The 19125-nt window shown below is 46.2% G+C and overlaps 1 protein-coding gene across 1 annotated transcript in view; it reads right to left on the bottom strand.

The window, feature by feature from the left end:
* Positions 1 to 18612, bottom strand: part of abat (4-aminobutyrate aminotransferase) — a 149694-nt gene extending 131082 nt beyond the window's left edge. Inside the window, exon 1 of the mRNA XM_080206645.1 lies at positions 18482 to 18612. The gene's annotated coding sequence lies outside the window, so the exon portion shown is untranslated. The remainder of the gene's footprint in view (positions 1 to 18481) is intronic.
* Between the last annotated feature and the right edge of the window lie 513 nt (positions 18613 to 19125).

Here is a 19125-nt window from a genome sequence, read left to right as displayed (position 1 = left end):
AGATTTCTAAATGTTTTGAAACGCACATGTCAGTTTGTTATTGAGTCACTGAGGCCTAGGAGATGCTGTACTTGCTTCTGGCATCAAGCTGAGATAGTCAATCTTGGTTTGAGTGGCAATGAAAGTATTGAAATTGGCTGCAGCATTCTTGGTCCGGATCATCCAGAGTTCCTCAACCTGTGAGTCGACTGGAATGTGGGTTTTACCACTGTGGATGGTCTGGGAGGTAGGTGGGGGAGAGGGTGATTCGTGCTATTGGTGGTGGCATAAAATGGTAAGGGAAGGCCTGTCATCTTTCTGCAATTTACCAGTGGTGGGGGAAGGTGCAGGATGGTCCTCCTATCTAGAAGCCAATGGAGTAACTGAAGTGCCCAATTAAGGCTTTTGGCCCACCACCACTGGCATGACAAGACTGCTTCGTGATCCTGGCAGACCTTTACAGGCTGAGGAGTGGGGTTGGGGGCGGGCTCTGAATTGGGCAGTCTGAATCCATGGAGGGGGCCCCCCCCAGTGGCCATCGCCATGGCACCCGCTTCACCTGGGCCAATCAGGGCTGATAGCTCTGAAGCCTGAGCAACCCAACAGGCCCCCTCTCCAAGCAGGTGAGCTGTTGCCTGAAAACATGTCAACGAAACCACTTAATTGTCTTTAATAGGGGCATGAGTTGTGTCTGAGTGAAGTGGCTGCTACCTACTTCCAGGTAGTTTCCCTGGTAGCAGAACTGCATCAGAGAAACATCCAACTCAGCTCAAGCTACTTCACCACCCTCCTGCCTCTGTTCCTGCCTGTACCCAGGTACCAGTATAAATTCAATCTTTAAAGGACAGGAAAATGGGATTCTGGATTTGACATAATAGGTGACAGAGTAATACTTAATTTTTTATAATCATTAATTAAGTCACAGAGGAGTTCCAATGACCCTATTAAAGTTTAAGGGGGCGATTCTCCCGTCCACCGCGCTAATTTTTTAGTGCGTCGGGCCAGGAGAATCGCATGTGGGTTGACTCGTGGGATTCACACATGCACTCTCAGCACTGTATATCTGGTACAGTCGGAACCACGCTGGAAACCAGTGGGACCAGCAGGTAAGTAATTTTAATCTTTCATGTTATTTAAATGTTATTATCTGGCCCAGGACTGAAGTCTCTGGGTCCGCTAGCATCTCCCAGCCTGTCAGTGCAATTTCACTCTGACGGGGTTCAGATTAGCTCCCCACTTTCGGAGAGCTAGTAGGAGAAGTGCAGGAGTGAAGGGGTTGGGTGATGGGTGGGTGGGTGGTGCCCCCTGGGCATGGCACTGTGGCACTGCTTGCCAATGCCCTCTGGTACTGCCCATGCCAAGGGGGTACTTTGGCACTGTCCATCAGGCATTGGGCAATGCCAAGGAGGCAGGACCAAGGAGAAGGGACTTAGGGGCAGGGCCTAGGGAGTGGTGTTTAGAGGCAATCAGTGGGGGTGGGGGGTCCCGCTGCCACTCTGCATTAGGATCAATCGGCCAGCAATCAGGGGAGGCTGGAAGGGTGCTCTGCCATTGGTGTCTGCCTCACGTAGAGGGGGGGAGTCTGCTGGGGAAGAGAGTCTGTTGGTGGGGGGAGGGGGGTAGCGGAGTATGCTGGGGGGTCTGCCTCCCATTGGGGGCAGGGGGGATCTGCCTGGGGGGCTGGAGATTGGGGTGCTCCTGGAGGTGGGGGGGAGGGTGGGGGGTTAGGTGGGAGGGGGGGTCGGGGCTGGCCTGGGAATGCTCGTGTGGGCTATGATCAGGCCGTGGAGACAGCACTGTGAGGGTCCCATGCTGGCCTGTGATCGAGCTAATCAGCAAAGTGCAGGCTGATAGTTTGGGGCCACTGTGCATTTGCAGAGTTCCAGAACTGTCAGATGCTGGCGTGAATAGGCCCTCCCGCACCCCCCAAGCTTTTAATAATAATCACGATTGTAACCTCTACAGTGCACAGAGTGTGGGAGATTCTTGTCTGAAAAATCAATTGTGATTTACACCAGTTTCCCAGCGAATTCAGCACTTAGAATTTTTTGGGAGAACTGCTCCCAAAATGTTTGCTCCAAGAAAACAGTACAGCATGGAATTAAGTCAGGAATGACAGATTATATAAAAATGTTCTCAGAAATTGTATCTTTTTTCCTTATTGGGACAATGATGACTTAGGAAGGAATCTAATAGCGGTGTTCAAAGCAATGATAAGTTATATCATATATCATAAAATACCTTTCCACTGGTTGGTGAATCCAAAACAAAAGGGATTTAGAATCAAGAGCTGAGGAATGAGGGAATTTATTAGGAGATTGGTTAATCACCCTGTGCATTTTTAGGCCATAGAATGGCTTACCACAAGTAGCTTTTGAGACCATAACAGAAACATAACTTAAAACAATCTCCTTCCATGCTGTAATGTTTTATGGTTCTGTGTGTCCTTGTTACTTTCTCGGGCCCTGTGATTTCTCAGAAAATTAGTTGGTGCACTGCCCCCATCCGCTGACATTAGTGGATAAAAAAAACCACTGCCAGTGCATCAATAATTCGCCAAAGAGCCACCCACATGCTGTGTGTAAGGCTGGACAGTGGAATGGGGACTCACAAAGTTTAGCAACTTTGTTGTAAGGCATGCATGCAAACCTTTGTGCCAATCCCATCTGCATTACAATCACCTCTCATGCTTTCAAACTTACAATGTTCCCTCACAGAACTCACTATTTGAACCATTTCTGTGCAGTAAGTACCTGCCAGGTTGACATATGGCAAGAGGAATTTGCATCATGTTTGGTGCACAGTAATGAAATAAGTGAGTTTTGTTTTGATGATTATCTCTTTACAGAAGGTTTAAATTTGTTAACTGTTAGAAACAAATTGCTTGGGCAATAAAAGAACAGTGCAAAAATACTTATAACCCTGTGTTTGCGATCCCTTGGATCAGACGCACTGTAAGGGGAGTCCTTGTGATAGCACTCTTTCTGCATGTTTTGCCGAATGGTTACCCAAAACAGGGCTTGACAAGAGACGCTTGCAAATCCCATTTATTATAAATGAGCATCATATTGCATAACACAAATTTGGCAGCAGTTGCAAGGACATAACATGCATTGTAGTTTCTCCAATACGGCGCCTCTTTCAAACCAGAAGTTACCTTGAGCATTTGATGCATTGTTTCACAAAGCAGGTTCAACAGCATCGTCAAGCCTATCATTTCAACTCCATCTCCATATCCCCTGTCCTGCAGATTTTGTCATTGAGTTATGTTTCCACTAAATTATTGATGAGTATCCATCTTATACGTGACAATGAAAATGTAATATCAGCACAGCTCCTGGCAACTCAATGGATTAATATATTACCTAGAATACTCATAAACTCCTTACAATGCAGGAGAAGGCCATTCAGCCCATCAAGTCTGCACTGATTCTCCGACAGAGCATCTTACCAGGCCCTGTCCCCTAACCCAACATATTTACCCTGCTAATTCCCCTAGCCTTTACATCTTTGGACATTAAGGGGCAATTTAGCATTGCCAATCTGCCTAACCTGCACATCTTTGGAGTGCGGGAGGAAACTGGAACACTCAGATGAAACTCACACAGACAGGGGGAGAATGTGCAAACTCCACACAGATAGTAATCCAAGGCTAGAACTGAACCCGGGTCACTGGCGGTGTAAGGCAGCAGTGCTAACCATTGTGCCACCATGCCGCCTATGATGAGGCTCCTTAAACCGAGGGAGTCATTACCCTATGAGATCTTGGAATCATAGGCTCTGCAGCTGCAATGACAGTCACAGTGCTCTGAGTGTTATCAGCTGTGAGTCTCCTTTACGTTCTTAATATCTTTAAACGGTAGCCTTGGCCCATATGCTTGAAGCTTGATTTCTGCCCTAAAAAGACCCACCAAAAAGATAGATTATTGAAAAACACAGAAGATTAAAACCCTGTCCCCTGCACCCACACTCATAGCTTCCTCTCCCTGTTTTCTCTCTCACCCCCCACCTTCCTCAGCTCTCACAGGTCTCTCCAGCATGCTGCCCCCACCCACTTAACCTCACTTCTGATTCTCAGCTCCCACAAGGATCGTGGCAATTTTCAAGCCTAGAAATGGGATCATAATGGGAAAAAGATTGGGAAGCGCTGTGCCATGAGCTGTGCAAACTGAGGAAGTGTTGAGTCTGATTGCCAGTCTGTGTACAGTTAGCTATATTCAGACAGAGTGATGGGAATGATGCTGGGATTTATCTCAGTGTTCCTTAACAGATGGAGAAAACTAAATTGCTGCAGCAGCGATCGGAAGGAAACTTTACAAATGATGTTATATTCAGAAAACATGAACTTGGAACACCTATGGTCGAATTAGCAACAAACCCCTTCACATGGATACAGTTCCACAATAGACTCCAACCAGCTTGTGTTATGTACATGTACAGCAATGTCATCCAGGCTACCAACAGTGAGAATTTTCATACCTTTGAACAGACTCTGTGTCAGTGTTCTATTTGACTAAGATATTCGAACAGTACAAATCCATCCCTCCATGATATGACAGTGACTTTTCATTTTTCCACTAAACTGTTCCTCAACCAGATTCGTAAAGAACTAGGGGTAAAATTTCATCTCCGATGGCAGTGCAGAATGGGCAATATTGGATCAAAGGTTGTGAACATAGTTCAGTGCATTGTGCAAACCAACCTCCCATCCATTGATTCCACCTACACTTCCAGCAGCCAGCATAATCAAGGACCCTACCCTAGACATACACTCTTCCACTTTCTTCCGTCGAGAAAAAGATACATAAGTCTGCGACCACATATCAACCGACTCAAGAACAGCTTCTTCCCTGCTGCCTTCAGACTTTTGAAGGGACCTACTTCATATTAAGCTGATATTTCTCTATACCCTAGCTGTAACTGTAATGCTTTATTCTGCACTCTCTCCTTTCTTTTTCCCCTATGTAGTCTATGAATGGTATGTTTTGTCTGTACAGCGCACAAGAAACAATACTTTTCACTATATCCCAATGCATGTGACAATAATAAATCAAGGCCATCAGGGAGGTGATGGCCTAGTGGAATTATTGCTGGACTATTAATCCAGAAACTCAGCTAATGTTCTGAGGACTCAGACGCGAATCTGTTGGTGATCCGGCAAATGGCAGAATTTGAATTCAACAAAAATTTCTGGAATTAAGAACCTGGTAGTAACCATGAAACCATTGTCGATTGTCAGAAAAAAAAAACATCTAATGTCCTTTAGTGATGGAAATCTGCCGTCCTTACCTGGTCTGGCCTACATGTGACTTCAGAGCCACAGCCAATGTGGTTGACTCGCAACTGCCCTCTAAACAAAGGCAACTAGGGATGGGCAATAAATGCTGATGTGGATATGCCAGCGTTGGACTGGGGTAAACACAGTAAAAAGTCTGACAACTCTCCATTCACCTGACGAAGGGACAAATCCCGAAAGCTTGTGAGTTTACTATCAAATAAATTGGTTGGACTTAAACCTGGTGTTGTCAGACTTTTTACAATAAATGCTGGCCAGCCAGTGAAGCCCATGTCCCAGGAATGAATAAATAAAAATCAAATTGACAGTACTGGACATTCCGTCAGGTGAGGTCTATGGAACTAAACATCAGGCCCTGCGTGTGACAGGCAGCTGCTCTGTTTTTGCACATCGTGCACCACTACCCCAGATGATTTTCTATACTTTAGCTTTGAATATATAAAATATATTAAACAGCGGAATCATCCAGGTTAACTGCACTCAGGTCAGACAGGAGCTGAATCACACACACACACACACACACACACACACACACACACACACACACACACACACACACACACACACACACACACACATTACACTATCCATCTGACCATTTTGAAGAAACTTAGGACGAGGTTGTTAGTAGCCATGTTTTAAGGGATATGGGTAGCATTAAGGCACATTTTTGAAATGATTTGTGCCCAGTGCCACATTATTGCAGGCTCTAGTGCATGTATAGTGACCATCCACTGGAAGTATGCAAAGCAAAATGATTCTAATAGCAATCAGCTTCCATGCTAATTTGATGTCAGCAGACTATAAAATTCTGGCCAAAGTCATTGCCAACTGGGTCAAGTCTGCTCTGGGGTCAGTGATCCATCCTGATCAAACCTGTGCTGTACCCGGCAGGAAGATCTCTGACAGCTTCGCGCTACTCGGGGACACGATCGCCTCCGTGCAGGACAGGCAGGTGGATATGTGCCTCATTAGCCTCGACCAGGAGAAAGCGTTTGACAGAATATCACACAGCTACATGATGGATGTGCTCTCCAAAATGGGCTTTGGGGAGGGAATCTGCAATTGGATCCGGCTGCTCTACACAGATATCAGTAGCACAGTTTCAGTCAATGGGTGGGAAACAGATGGCTTTCAAATCAGGTCTGGAGTCAGACAGGGCTGCTCTCTCTCCTCCGTCCTTTTTGTGTGTTGCATTGAACCCTTTGCCCAGGCCCTCAGAAGCGACCCAGGCATCAAAGGGGTGACAATCCCAGGCAGCGGAGGCACGCAGGTCAAAGTCTCCCTGTACATGGGTGACGTGGCTGCCTTCTGCTTGGACCCCCCATCTGTCCGCAGGCTCCTCCAGGTCTGTGAGCAGTTCGAGCTGGCCTCAGGAGCCAAAGTCAACCAGGGTAAGAGTGAGGCCATGTTCTTTGGGAACTGGGCCGACAAATCCTTTGTCCCCTTCACCGTCAGGGCAGATTACCTGAAGGTGCTGGGGATATGGTTTGGAGCGGCAGGGGCATGCGCCAAAAACCGGGATGAGCGCATCGCCAAAGCCAGGCAGAAACTGGGCTTGTGGGAGCAACGCTCCCTCTCCATGACAGGGAAAAACCTGGTGATCTGGTGTGAGGTGCTGTCCATGCTGTTGTACGTGGCGCAGGTGTGGTCTGTCCCCAAATCCTGCACTACAGCAGTGACGCGGGCCATCTTCAAGTTTATCTGGAGATCAAAGATGGATCGCATCTGGAGGGAGACGATGCACAAATCTCCAGAGAACAGAGGGAAAAACGTTCCCAACACCGCCCTCATCCTGATGGCCACCTTTGTGTGAGGCTGCATCAAGCTGTGTGTTGATCCTCGGTACACTAACAGCAAGTGCCACTACTTTTTGAGGTTCTACCTGTCCCGAGTGTTGTGAAGGATGGGTCTGGCCACACTGCCGCGGAACACTCCGAGTAGTTGGACCGTACCGCAGCACCTGTCCTTCGTGGAGAAATTCATCCGCAAACACACCTTTGACCACATGGCGGTTAAGCAGTGGTCAGCACGTAACATCCTTGGGGCCCTGAGAGAAAAGGAGACGGCGGATCCTGTCGGATGGTTCCCTGAGCAGACTGTCAGTGTCATCTGGCAGAACGCCTCATCACCAGAACTGACAAACAAGGACCAAGATCTGGCTTGGCTGGTAGTGAGAAGGGCACTTCCCGTCAGATCCTTTGTGCACGCTCGAGATCTCAACATCATCGCACGCTGCCCTCGAAGCGGCTGCGGGGCTGACGAGATGGTCACACACCTCCTTGTGGAATGTGCCTTTGCAAAGAAGGTCCGGAGTGAGATGCAGTGGTATTTGTCGAGGTTCGTCCCGAGCAGCTCGGTGACACAGGACTCTGTGCTCTACGGGCTGTTTCCGGGGACGCACACCGAGACAAATATCAACTGCTGCTGGAGGGTCATCAACTCGGTGAAGGACGCACTTTGGTCTGCCCGAAACTTGCTGATCTTCCAGCCGAAAGAACTGTCCTCGACCGAGTGTTGCAGACTGGCACATTCCAAGGTCCAGGACTATGTGCTGAGGGACGCGCTGAAGCTTGGGGCAGCCACTGCAAAGGCACAATGGGGAAAGGCCACACTGTAAGGCCTTTTAACGGAGGCAGACCGAGGGCCCAGGAACTGCAGAATACCCTCAACCTGCGTAACTGTGTGCCAATCTGAGCAATAACAGCACACAGTAATTTATTGAGGCGTGTATATAGTTTTAAGTATTGAAATGTAATGTCTGTAATTTGTATAAAAGTGTAAAAATGTTTTGATTCTGCACTGTTTGCAATTCAAAGCCATGTGCATTTGCAACCATTTATTTGAGATTTTTATGAATAAAGTATATTTTTGGAAAAAAAAATTTGATGTCAGCAGACTACTTTGGAGCTCAATGCTCCAGACAACATCCTCTCTTAACCATGCACGGCTAAATCAGTGTTCAGCAGCAGGAAGGATGACCCCACAAGCACTATTTAAAGGGATCATCTATTTCAGGTTCATTGCTGGCTGATATCTCTGGCTGTTGCTGTGATGATCTTACAGGTTCTTGGTCCTCTCTAAGGTTGTTTTAAGTTGCAAAAGTCTATGGGGGGCTGTGGGGGGGGGGGGGAGGAGGCATGGCTGGTGCTGAATGACTGCTTACTTCAAGGGTAATCTTATAGAGGCCTATCAAATAATGAGGGGTATAGATCAGCTCAATTGTCAACATCTTTTCCCAAAGACAGAAGAGTCTAAAACTAGAGGACATAGGTTTAAAGTGAGGGGAAAGATACAAAACGGTCCAGAGGGGCAATATTTTCACACAGAGGGTGATGAGTGTCTGGAACTCTAAAATAAGGGGGGGGGGGCAGTTTAGAACGGAGTTGAGGAGGAACTTCTTCACTCAAAGGGTGGTGAATCTCTGGAATTCTCTGCCCGTTGAAGTGGTGGAGGCTGCCTCACTAAATATATTTAAGACACGGGTGGATAGGTTTTTGATAGGCAAGGGGATTAAGGGTTATGGGGAGAGGGTGGGAAAGTGGAACTGATCCACTTCAGATCAGCCATGATCTTATTGAATGGCGGGGCAGGCTCGAAGGGCTAGATGGCCTACTCCTGCTCCTATTTCTTATGTTCTTACGGAACGAGCTGCCAGAGGTAGTAGTAGAGATGGGTACAATTTTGTCTTTTAAAAAGCATTTAGACAGTTACATGGTAAGGTGGGTAAAGAGGGATATGGGCCAAATGCAGGCAATTGGGATTAGGTTGGGGGTTTTAATAAAAGGACGGCATGGACAAATTGAGCCAAAGAGCCTGTTTCCATGCTTAAACCTCTATGACCCTAAGACTTTTATACAAATAGGTTTCTCCCAGGCAGAGGCTGTGGGTGCTGCCGAAAATCTGGTGGGTTGGCGTCGGGACTGATACCCGACAACTTCTTGCCTCTGCCGTAAGGTGTGGACAGGAAGGTACTCCCACACCCCACCCCACCCCCACCCACCCCCCGCCCCCGTCACCCCTGCATGGTCGAACTTGCTGTTCTGCTGTCCTTTTCGGGTGTGAGGCTGATCTCGCCAGATATATAGAGCTGGTAAGATAGCGAGAGGTGAGAAATCAGGCACAAAGCTGATTTCTCAGCTCTCTTGCAATCTTACCAGCTCGCATTGCCCATCGGCCAGTGAGGCGAAATGGTAAGATTGCACCCCCTCAAATAATGTAGAATCAGTCTGGCTGGAGCAACGAGGGGACAAAAACATTAGTGGGAGCTGCATATAAGCCTCCAAACTGTAGTGGTAAGGGAGTGGATGGGAAACTAGAGGGCACAGGATTAAGCTGAGAGGGGAGAGACACAAAAGGGTCCAGGGGGCAATTTTTTTCACACAGAGGCTGGTAAGTTGCCAAAGGTAGTAGTCGAGGCAGTTACAGTCTTGTTTTTTAAAAAGCATTTTGACAGTTATATGGGTACGATGGGTAGAGAGGCTTATGGGCCAAACGCAGGCAAATGGGACTAGCTTAGGGGTTAAAAAAGAGTGGCATGGACAAGTTGGGCCGAAGGGCCTGTTTTCATGCTGTAAACTCTATAAAGGAAAATCATGTTTGATAAACCTACCGGAGGCTTTTGAGGATGTGATGACTGGAATAGATAAGGGGGAACCACTGAATGTAATGCATTTGGGTTTTCGGAAAGCTTTTGATAAAATCCCACATAAGAGATTAATATGCAAAATTAAAACACATGGGATTGGGGCTAATATACTGGCAAGGATTGAGAATTAGTTAGCAGACAGGGAACAGAGAGTAGGAATAAATGGGTCTTTTCAAAGTAGCAGATGGTGACTAGTAGATTCCCATAGGAAGCAGCGCTTGAGACCCAGCTATTCACAATGATTGGGACGATGGAACCAAATGTAAGTTTTCCACATTTACTGACGACACAAAACTAAATGGGAATGTGGGTGGTGAGGAGCATGTTTGAAGCTTCAGTGTAATTTAGATAAGTTAATTGAGTGGGCAGATGCATGGCAGGTGCAGTATAATGTGGATAATTTCAATTGGAAAAAAACAGAATGGCAGATTATTATATAAATGCTGATAGATTGGAAAATGTTGACGCACAAAGGAACCTGTGTATTCTAGTACACCAGTTACTAAAAACAAGCATGTAGGTGCAACAAGCAGTTAGGAAGGCAAATGGTATGTTGACTTTTGTTGCAAGAGGACTTGAGTACAGGAGCAAGGATGTCTTAATGCAGATGTACGGGACATTGGTGAGTCCACACCAGGAATACTGTGTGCAGTTTTAGCCTGTTTGCCTAAGAAAAAATATACTTGTTATTGAGGGAGTGCAGCAAAGGGTCACCAGACTGATTCCTGAGATGGCAGGATCACTGTATGAGGAGAGATTGGGTCAACAAAGCCTGTATCACTAGAGTTTAGAGGAGTGATAAGGGACCCCATTAAAACATAAGAACATAAGAAATAGAAGCAGGAGTAGGCCAACTAGCCCTTCGAGCCTGCCCCGCCATTCAATAAGATCATGGCTGATCTGTCGTGGCTCAGTTCCACATTCCCACCCTCTCCCCATAACCCTTAATCCCCTCTCTCATCAAAAACCCATCAACCCGCGTCTTAAAAATATTTAGTGAGGCAGCCTCCACCACTTCAACGGGCAGAGAATTCCAGAGATTCACCACCCTTTGAGTGAAGAAGTTCCTCCTCAAACATATAGAGTTTTGACAGACTGGATGCAGGAATGGTGTTTCTCCTGGCTGGGGATATAGAACAAATGGTAGTGTGGGGTAGGCTATTTAGAACTAACATGAGAAGCTATGAAATTCTTTACCATGTATAGCTGTGGAGGCCAAGTCACTGAATGTATTAAAGAAATAGATCTCTAGACACTAAAGGCATCAAGAGATATGGGGAGACAGCAGGAGTATGGTGTTAAAATAGATTAGCCAAGATCACACTGAATGGTACAGCAGGCTTGATGGGCCAAAAGGCCTACTCCTTCTCCTACTTTCTATGTTTCTAATATGAGGCCTGATTGATAGTGATTGCCGGTAAGCAAGTAATGAAGGTGTATTGGAGCAGTGGCCGAGGCTATTTGTGCACTGGTAGGAACATCTACTTGAGGAAATATTCACTGATCTTGACCACTCCTGTGAGATCATGAGCTCCTTGCAGCATTGCATCCAAGTTCTTGAGGATTAATTCTGGATATTTTTAGCCACAACTACCTGTTTCCAGTGCTTTTTGATCCTGTGACCAGAGAAGCTCCTTCATCTCTGCAGATCTGGGACATTTCTCTTCCTTTGCACCTCAAGCCAAGTACTAATGAGCAAAGCAGCTAGTACTGGCTGGATACCGATGAATGGGCAACACAACATTGATGTGCTGCCTTCATTGCGCTCAACACATGAGGGCTCAATGTGCCCCTGATCCATTTTGGAGGCTATCCAATTTAGTCCCCTTCATGTCCAAAACATGTTAAACTTTCGCAATGTTTTGGATTCATTGTGGTGCTGTGAGAATTGGTACAGTAACTACAATGCAGTGTGAATGAAACAGATTGAGGTCTTAATGAGAGATAATTTCAAAATTTAATTTCATAAACTACATCTGACTTGGGATCAAACAAGATAAACAGGACCCTAACAACTGGTGCCTTATCGCATGAGAACTCTGTGACAGTCCCTTCCAACTCAATTTGCTGATGACACCATTGCAGTGGGTCTCAAGCAATGATGAGACAGAGTACAGGAAAGAGATAGAGAATCTGTTGAATTGGTGCAATGACAATAATCTCAATGAAGGAGATTGTCATCAACTTCAGGAAAGGTAATAGAGGACATGCTCCTGTCTACATCAGTGGGAATGAAGTGGAAATGGTTGAAAACTTTAAATTGTTGGGTGTCCAGATCATCAACAACCCTGTTCTGACCTCTCCACGCTGATGCTATAGTTAAACAAACCTCTACTTTCTCAGGAGGCTAAGGAAATTTGGCATGTCTGATACATCTATCACAAACATTTATAGATGCACCATAGAAAGCATTCTTTCTGTTGTATCACAGCTCGGTATGTCTACTGTTCTGACCAAGACTGCAAGAAACTATAAAGGGTTGCAAACGAGGCCCAATCCATCACGCAAACAAGCCTCCCATTCAGCAACTCTGTGTACACTTCCTGCTGCCTCGGAAAAGCAATCAGCATAATCAAGGACCCCACACACCCCATCTCATCATTGTTTGAGATCCAACCCACTACGGTAGTGTCATCAGCAAATTGAGTTGGAGGGGAATTTGGCCACACAGTCCTAGGTATATAAGGAGTATAATAAGGGACAGAGGACACGATCTTGTGAAGCATCGGTGTTGAGGATGATCATGGAGGAGGTTAGGTGGATTGGCCATGCTAAATTGCCTCTTAGTGTCCTAAGATGTGTAGGTTTGGGGGAATTAGTGGGGTTACAAGGATGGGAGATGGTGGGACTAAGTAAAATGCTCTTTCAGAGAGTCAATGCAGACTTGATGGGCCAAATGGTCTCCTTTTCCATTGTAGGGATTCTATGATTCCCAATTAGAATTGCTTCACTACTGGGGCCATGCCTTCAGTTGCCTGTGTCTCAAGCTTTGGAATTCTCTCTGTACAATTCTCTGCCTCTTGACCCCACTTTCCTTCTTTAAGATTGCGCAAAGGTGAAGTCAGATCTCAACTTGTGATCAAATGTGACATCAGGATTGCAAATAGACTGTTAATTAACTGACTGTTGCCAAGGGAGGGTTGTAGTTGATAGTTAGGATATTGGGGTTGGACAGGGTTGGTGGGTAGGAAATGATATTTGGCACCTGTTGGAGAATAATGACTTCAGTTTCCCAATAATTAATTGGGGAAAATGACAGATCATCTGGTACTGATGTCAGATGAACAACCTGATAATTTAGTCAAGAAAGGTGGTGGTGAGATAGAAGGTTCTTGTCAGAGTACACACCAAACTAACGCTGTGCCACCTGATGATGTTGCAGAAAGGCAACATGTAGATGAGAGGTTGGAGGAGACCAAGGAGTGATCCGTGATCAACACCAGAGGTAATGGTGCAGAAGCAGGAAGAGAAGACATTTCAGATTTCTGAAAATAAAGCAAAACTCTAACTCTTAAGATGTTACATAACATATATTGATTCTTTACTTCTGCCTTTGTTCTGTACAAAAATGTTACAACTTTTAGCTTGAAACCAGCCTCATATTTCATTTATTTTGTTGGAAGACTCATTTCTCTGTCGTTCACCATGGGGAGGTTGACTGTGTCTGGGTATCTTAAACTCTTTTTGCAATACAGTCCACATCACCTGCTAAATTCCTTGCACGCAGTGATAGGGAAATAAAACATGTGTCCGTGAGGCGAAGAATTGAGAGATTATTAATGCAAGTATGTCAGCTCATGAATGAATCAGGGTGTTAATTTATATGCTGAGTTCAAACAAAAGCACAATTTTTGGAGTTGCTAAATGTCATCAGGATTGAGGTTGTGATTAGATCTTTCTCAATGTTCGAAGAAGACTTATTGACTGGATAGACTCGAATATGGAGTTACAGGAAGCATGAGTATGGATTCTGAAGGAACAGCTCAGTCAAGGGTCAGAATTTTCACAAATCACAGATTGTTGTCAGACTGCAAGACTCCAGGCAGGATACCATGGGTTGCAGCCAATTATTAGGAAATGCTTGGGACTGCTGTCGATACACAGGAACACAAGAAATAGAAGCGGGAATAGAACATAGGGCCAATCAAGCCTACTAAACCATTTGATATGAACATGGCTAATGTTGGGCTTCAACTCCATTTTCTCAGCCGCTTCCCATGTCCCGTAATTACTGAAGGAACCAAAAGTCTATCCCAGCCTGAAATATATTCAACTTTGGAGAATCCACAACCCTTTGGGTAAAATAATTCCTCCTCATCCCAGCTCTAAACAAACAGTCTTTAACCTGAGACTGTGCTCTTGTGTTTTAGATTCCACGACCAGAAACATTCTCTCAGCATCTACTTTCACAAGCCCTTACAGAATTTAATTAGAATACAATCAGATCACTTCTCATTTTACTAAATCCCAGAGAATTTAAGTCCAATGTCTTCAGCCTCTCATCATAGCACAACCTCCTTACCCCAGGCACCAGTTTAGTGAGCCTTTGCTGTATTGCTTCCAGCACAAGTATACGCATCCTTAAATGTGGAGACCAAAACTGCACGCAATATTCCAGATGTGTGCCGAATTCTTCTACCTGGGGACTAAGTCCCATGGGGGGGGGGGCGAGATGGAGAATGTTTCCTATTGTGGAGGCTGGCAGGAAATCACCCAATATCTCCCCACCCCTGAACACGTTCATTATGCAAGCAGATGTTTTACACATATTTCATGGTGGGGCAGGCCTGATGGCGCATAGCCCATCATTGTATCTGGGCACCATATTGGAACGGTGCCCAACATCACTGACCCACTATGGAAGAAAGAAGACGGAGCTCCTGGAAATCAAAACAGATCTCCGGAAGCATTCTGGGACTGGGGATGGAATCTCCTTGGTGACATGGAGTCTGTAGATGAATCCTCTGTATCACTGCTGTACTGTCCCAAGGTCTGAGGTTGCCAATGATCTCTGATCTCTGGAGGCAGGCCCAAACATTGTTCAAGTGAGTCCTGACATCTGCACACAACATTGACCCAACGGCCTATTCTTTCACTGGCAGTACACAAAATTAGGCTTGGATGGAAGGTTCTGGTCGGGTGGTCATCTGCATCCCATTAGTGAGATCCAAATCAGCTTCACACCAGCCACCAGCGGGTTTCCCGATCCACCATGGTGGGCAGCAGTGGAAGATACCGTGGGAAATTCGGGCCAGCATGAAACGGATTCCTGCACTCCTGCCAAACCACCCCAACCCCCGCCCTCCACGCCTCAACTCCCCATCCAGAATTCCACCCAAAGTCTCACCAAAACCCTGAATGACTGTAGCAAGACTTGTTTCTTTTCATCCTCCAATCCTTTTGCAAAGGAGGCCAATATGTCATTTGCCTTCCTTGTTACTTGCTAACTTTCCACACTCCCTTAATCAGCACTCCCAAATCTCTTTGAACATCAACCCTTACAACTTTAACAGCCTTTCAAAGAGTTCTGCTTTTTCAATCTTACGACCAAAATGAAGAGCTCTGAACTTCCCTACATTATACTCAATTAGGAATGGCACGGTGGTACAATGGTTAGCACTGCTGTCTCACAGCTCCAGGAACCCAGCTTCAATTCTTGGTTTCGGTCACTGAATGTGCAGAGTCTGCATATTCTCCCCGTGTCTGCGTGGGTTTCTTCCGGGTGCTCCAGTTTCCTCCCATAGTGTGAAAGATGTGTTGGTTAGGTGCATTGGTCATCTAAATTCTTCCTCAGTGTACCCGAACAGGCGTCGGTGTGTGGCAGCTACATGCTTTTCACAGTAACTTTGTTGCAGTGTTAATGTAAACCTATTTGTGACACTAATAAATAAACTAAAAAATCTTTAAACAATCTGTCATTTTGCTGCCCCCTTACTTAGCTTATCTCTATCTTGATGCAGCCTTTCTGTGTCTAGCTACCTTCCCAATCAGCATGGTATTAGCAGCAAATTTGGATACATCCTTCACTTCATTTGAAGCATTGAATAGATTGTAAATAGCAGAGGAGCCAGCACTGATCGTCCAGTGCTCGCTGTCTGTCAGTTTCAAAAACCCCATCCATGCTCACTCTATCAGTTACCCAACCCTCATTCTCCCCCCTCCACCACCTACCACCTACTGCTTCCTGGTTGCTCATTATCATTTTCCTCCTTTACCCCCTCTCCTACCTTTCTACTGAATCCTCCAGTCCTTCCATGCTCTTCAATCCCATCATCTCCTTTCTATTTTCTTCCCTTCCTATACCTCTCCCTCCTCTCTGATACTCTCCCTTCCTCTCTTCCCTCTGTCCCCTTGAGTCGCTCCATCAAATCCGTACAGTGCAGGAAGAGGCCATTTGGTCCATCGAGTCTGCACCAATTCTTCAAAGGAGCATCCAATCCAGGCCATCCCCTCCACCCTATCCCCATAACCCTGCACATTTACTATGGCTAATCCTTCTAACCTACACATCATTGGACTATGTAATGCAATCTTTAACTGCCTGAGCGAGTTGCAGATGGATCTTTCTTACTGTTTTTCAATGCAATGTGTTTTTGTTGAATGATGTAGGATGTAAGAAAGAGGGGAGAGCATTTCCATGTTGAGGCATCCACAAAGGCAAGATAAGATGGCTGATTTGCTCTGTTGGGGACAGACAGCCAGGCTGCAACAATCAAAGGGGTGGACCCTCCTGTGGCAGTATTGGAACCATGGCAATGGCCAGGGTGGCCAAGCATCCTCTTAGTGGGTCATGTAGCTTGTTTTAAGATAAAGGAGCAGAATTAGACCACTCAGCCCATTGAGTTTGTTCCACCATTCAATGATGGCTGATATTTTTCTCATCCCCATTCTCCTTTCTTTTCCCCATAACCCCTGACACTCTTATTAATCAAGAATCTATCTATCTATCTCTGTCTTAAAGACACTCAATGACTTGGCCTCCACAGCCTTCTATGGCAAAGAGTTCCACAAATTCACCACTCTCTGGCTGAAGGAATTCCTTCTAATCTCTGTTTTAAAGGATCGTCCCTTTATTCTGAGGTTGTGCCCTCTGGTTCTAGTTTTTCCTACTAGTTGAAACATCCTCTCCACATCTACTCTTTCCAGGCCTCGCAGTATCCTATAAGTTTCAATAAGATCCCCCCTCATCCTTCTAAACTCCAACGAGCACAGTACATTAAGGTATGTTCCCTCCCCTGGAACCCACTAGGAAGCACGTTTACCAGGCAGTCTCCCCATGCAGTGGGGGCACATCCTAACACCATTAAAATCCTGGTTGGGGGCAAGTGATCTTTAATTGACCACCTTATTGGTTTTATTAGCTATCTGCTTCCAATTCCACTGCCAAGAATATCCCATGGCAGAAAGAAGGCAGTGGGTTTCCTTTCTGATGCCCTTAAAGGGAACTTGCTGCCTCCCAGCCCATCTCCAGAATGCTGGCAAAATTCAGGCTGAGATCTTTGGCGGGAAAAGGATGTATGGTTGTTGGCAAGTACAAGGGAGTGTGGATACTTCATGAGGGGGAGATTTTGAAAGGGGGGGGGGTATCGCACCTGAGGAAAAGATACCATTTATAACCAGCATTGGGGACCCATAAGGGAAGGTGGGTGGTCAATAATTACATGAGAATGGGGTGAAGGAGTGGGTCTGGTGCGCTAGAGATTGGAATTGGGGATGGGACGGAACTGCAAAGGACTCGGGTTCAATGTTCATGATATAATAATCTGGAAGTGGAGTTTATGACACAGGACGACAGCCATATCAAAAGGCACAAACGCTTCTTGAAAGGAGAAGGAAGAGGCAGTTTCACGATAATAATATCTCCATGGTGGCTCTGCCATCATGCTATGTTGTAAACAAGGGCTTGACACTTCTCTAAATCACACACACCTCTGGAACTGTAATGTGACTGTATTCTGGCGAGTATTCCCGTATATTCAGCACGACAGATAGACAGATACATTTGCCTTCAGATAAACAATCCTCTGCATACATCCGTGTCTCCCTGAAAGATGTGCTACTAACGGCAACTGCTGTCCAGACTCGATCAGGATAACGCCAATTCGCCCTGTTTAACCCGGGGGAGGGGGGGGGGGGGTGCTGGTATATAATCAAACCTTTAATCGTCAGCGAGCAATTCAGATTCATCAAGCAGTTTAACCGGATCCTTTGAACAAAACAAGCTGGGTTGTAAGCGTTATGTGTGTGTGTGTGTGTGTTGGGGGGATTATTGAGAGCACACACACACACACACACACTCTGCCCCATTCCCCATGGACTGACTGGTGCAAAGACATCACCAGCAGCCAGAGATCCAGCTGGATGGAGAGCAGTGAGTCTATTCCCCCAGCCCCAGCAGCTAGGATTGCACTTTCCGCCACCCCACAACACCCCCCCTAAAAAAGCAAACATCAGCACCAGTAACTAGCTTGTTATTCAGCGGCTGCTGGCTCCTCCCGCAGTCCCGCACAAGAAGCAGGGAAAAATCTCCCTGGCAGCATAAAGCAGGCGGCGCTTACCTTAGCCGATTGAGCCTTCCGAGGTGAATCAGCATTCACAGCTCAGAGACTGGAAGGGAGGGAGTGTGAGGAGGTGTGAGACAGCACTTATTGTAAGCAGCGCCTTTTAATGATTACCTCCCGGCTGCTGCACAAATTCAATGAAGTGTCAAACTGCGAGTTTGGGGCGGAAGAGAGCCTGAACCAATGACGCCCCAGCCCTGCCAGTGAGTGACAACAGATTCACTCTGATTCCTCACTGCTTTCTCATTCCCCCAGCCCTGCCAGTGAGTGACAACAGATTCACTCTGATTCCTCACTGCTTTCTCATTCCCCAGCCCTGCCAGTGAGTGACAACAGATTCACTCTGATTCCTCACTGCTTTCTCATTCCCCAGCCCTGCCAGTGAGTGACAACAGATTCACTCTGATTCCTCACTGCTTTCTCATTCCCCAGCCCTGCCAGTGAGTGACAACAGATTCACTCTAACTCCTCACTGCTTTCTCATTCCCCAGCCCTGCCAGTGAGTGACAACAGATTCACTCTAACTCCTCACTGCTTTCTCATTCCCCAGCCCTGCCAGTGAGTGACAACAGATTCACTCTAACTCCTCACTGCTTTCTCATTCCCCAGCCCTGCCAGTGAGTGACAACAGATTCACTCTG

This window comes from Carcharhinus amblyrhynchos, chromosome 18, assembly GCF_965287045.1.
Source record: "Carcharhinus amblyrhynchos chromosome 18, sCarAmb.v2.hapA, whole genome shotgun sequence".
Lineage (NCBI taxonomy): Eukaryota > Metazoa > Chordata > Chondrichthyes > Carcharhiniformes > Carcharhinidae > Carcharhinus > Carcharhinus amblyrhynchos.
The sequence above is the reverse complement of the archived record's forward strand: the minus strand, read 5'-3'. Positions and strand labels throughout refer to the sequence as shown.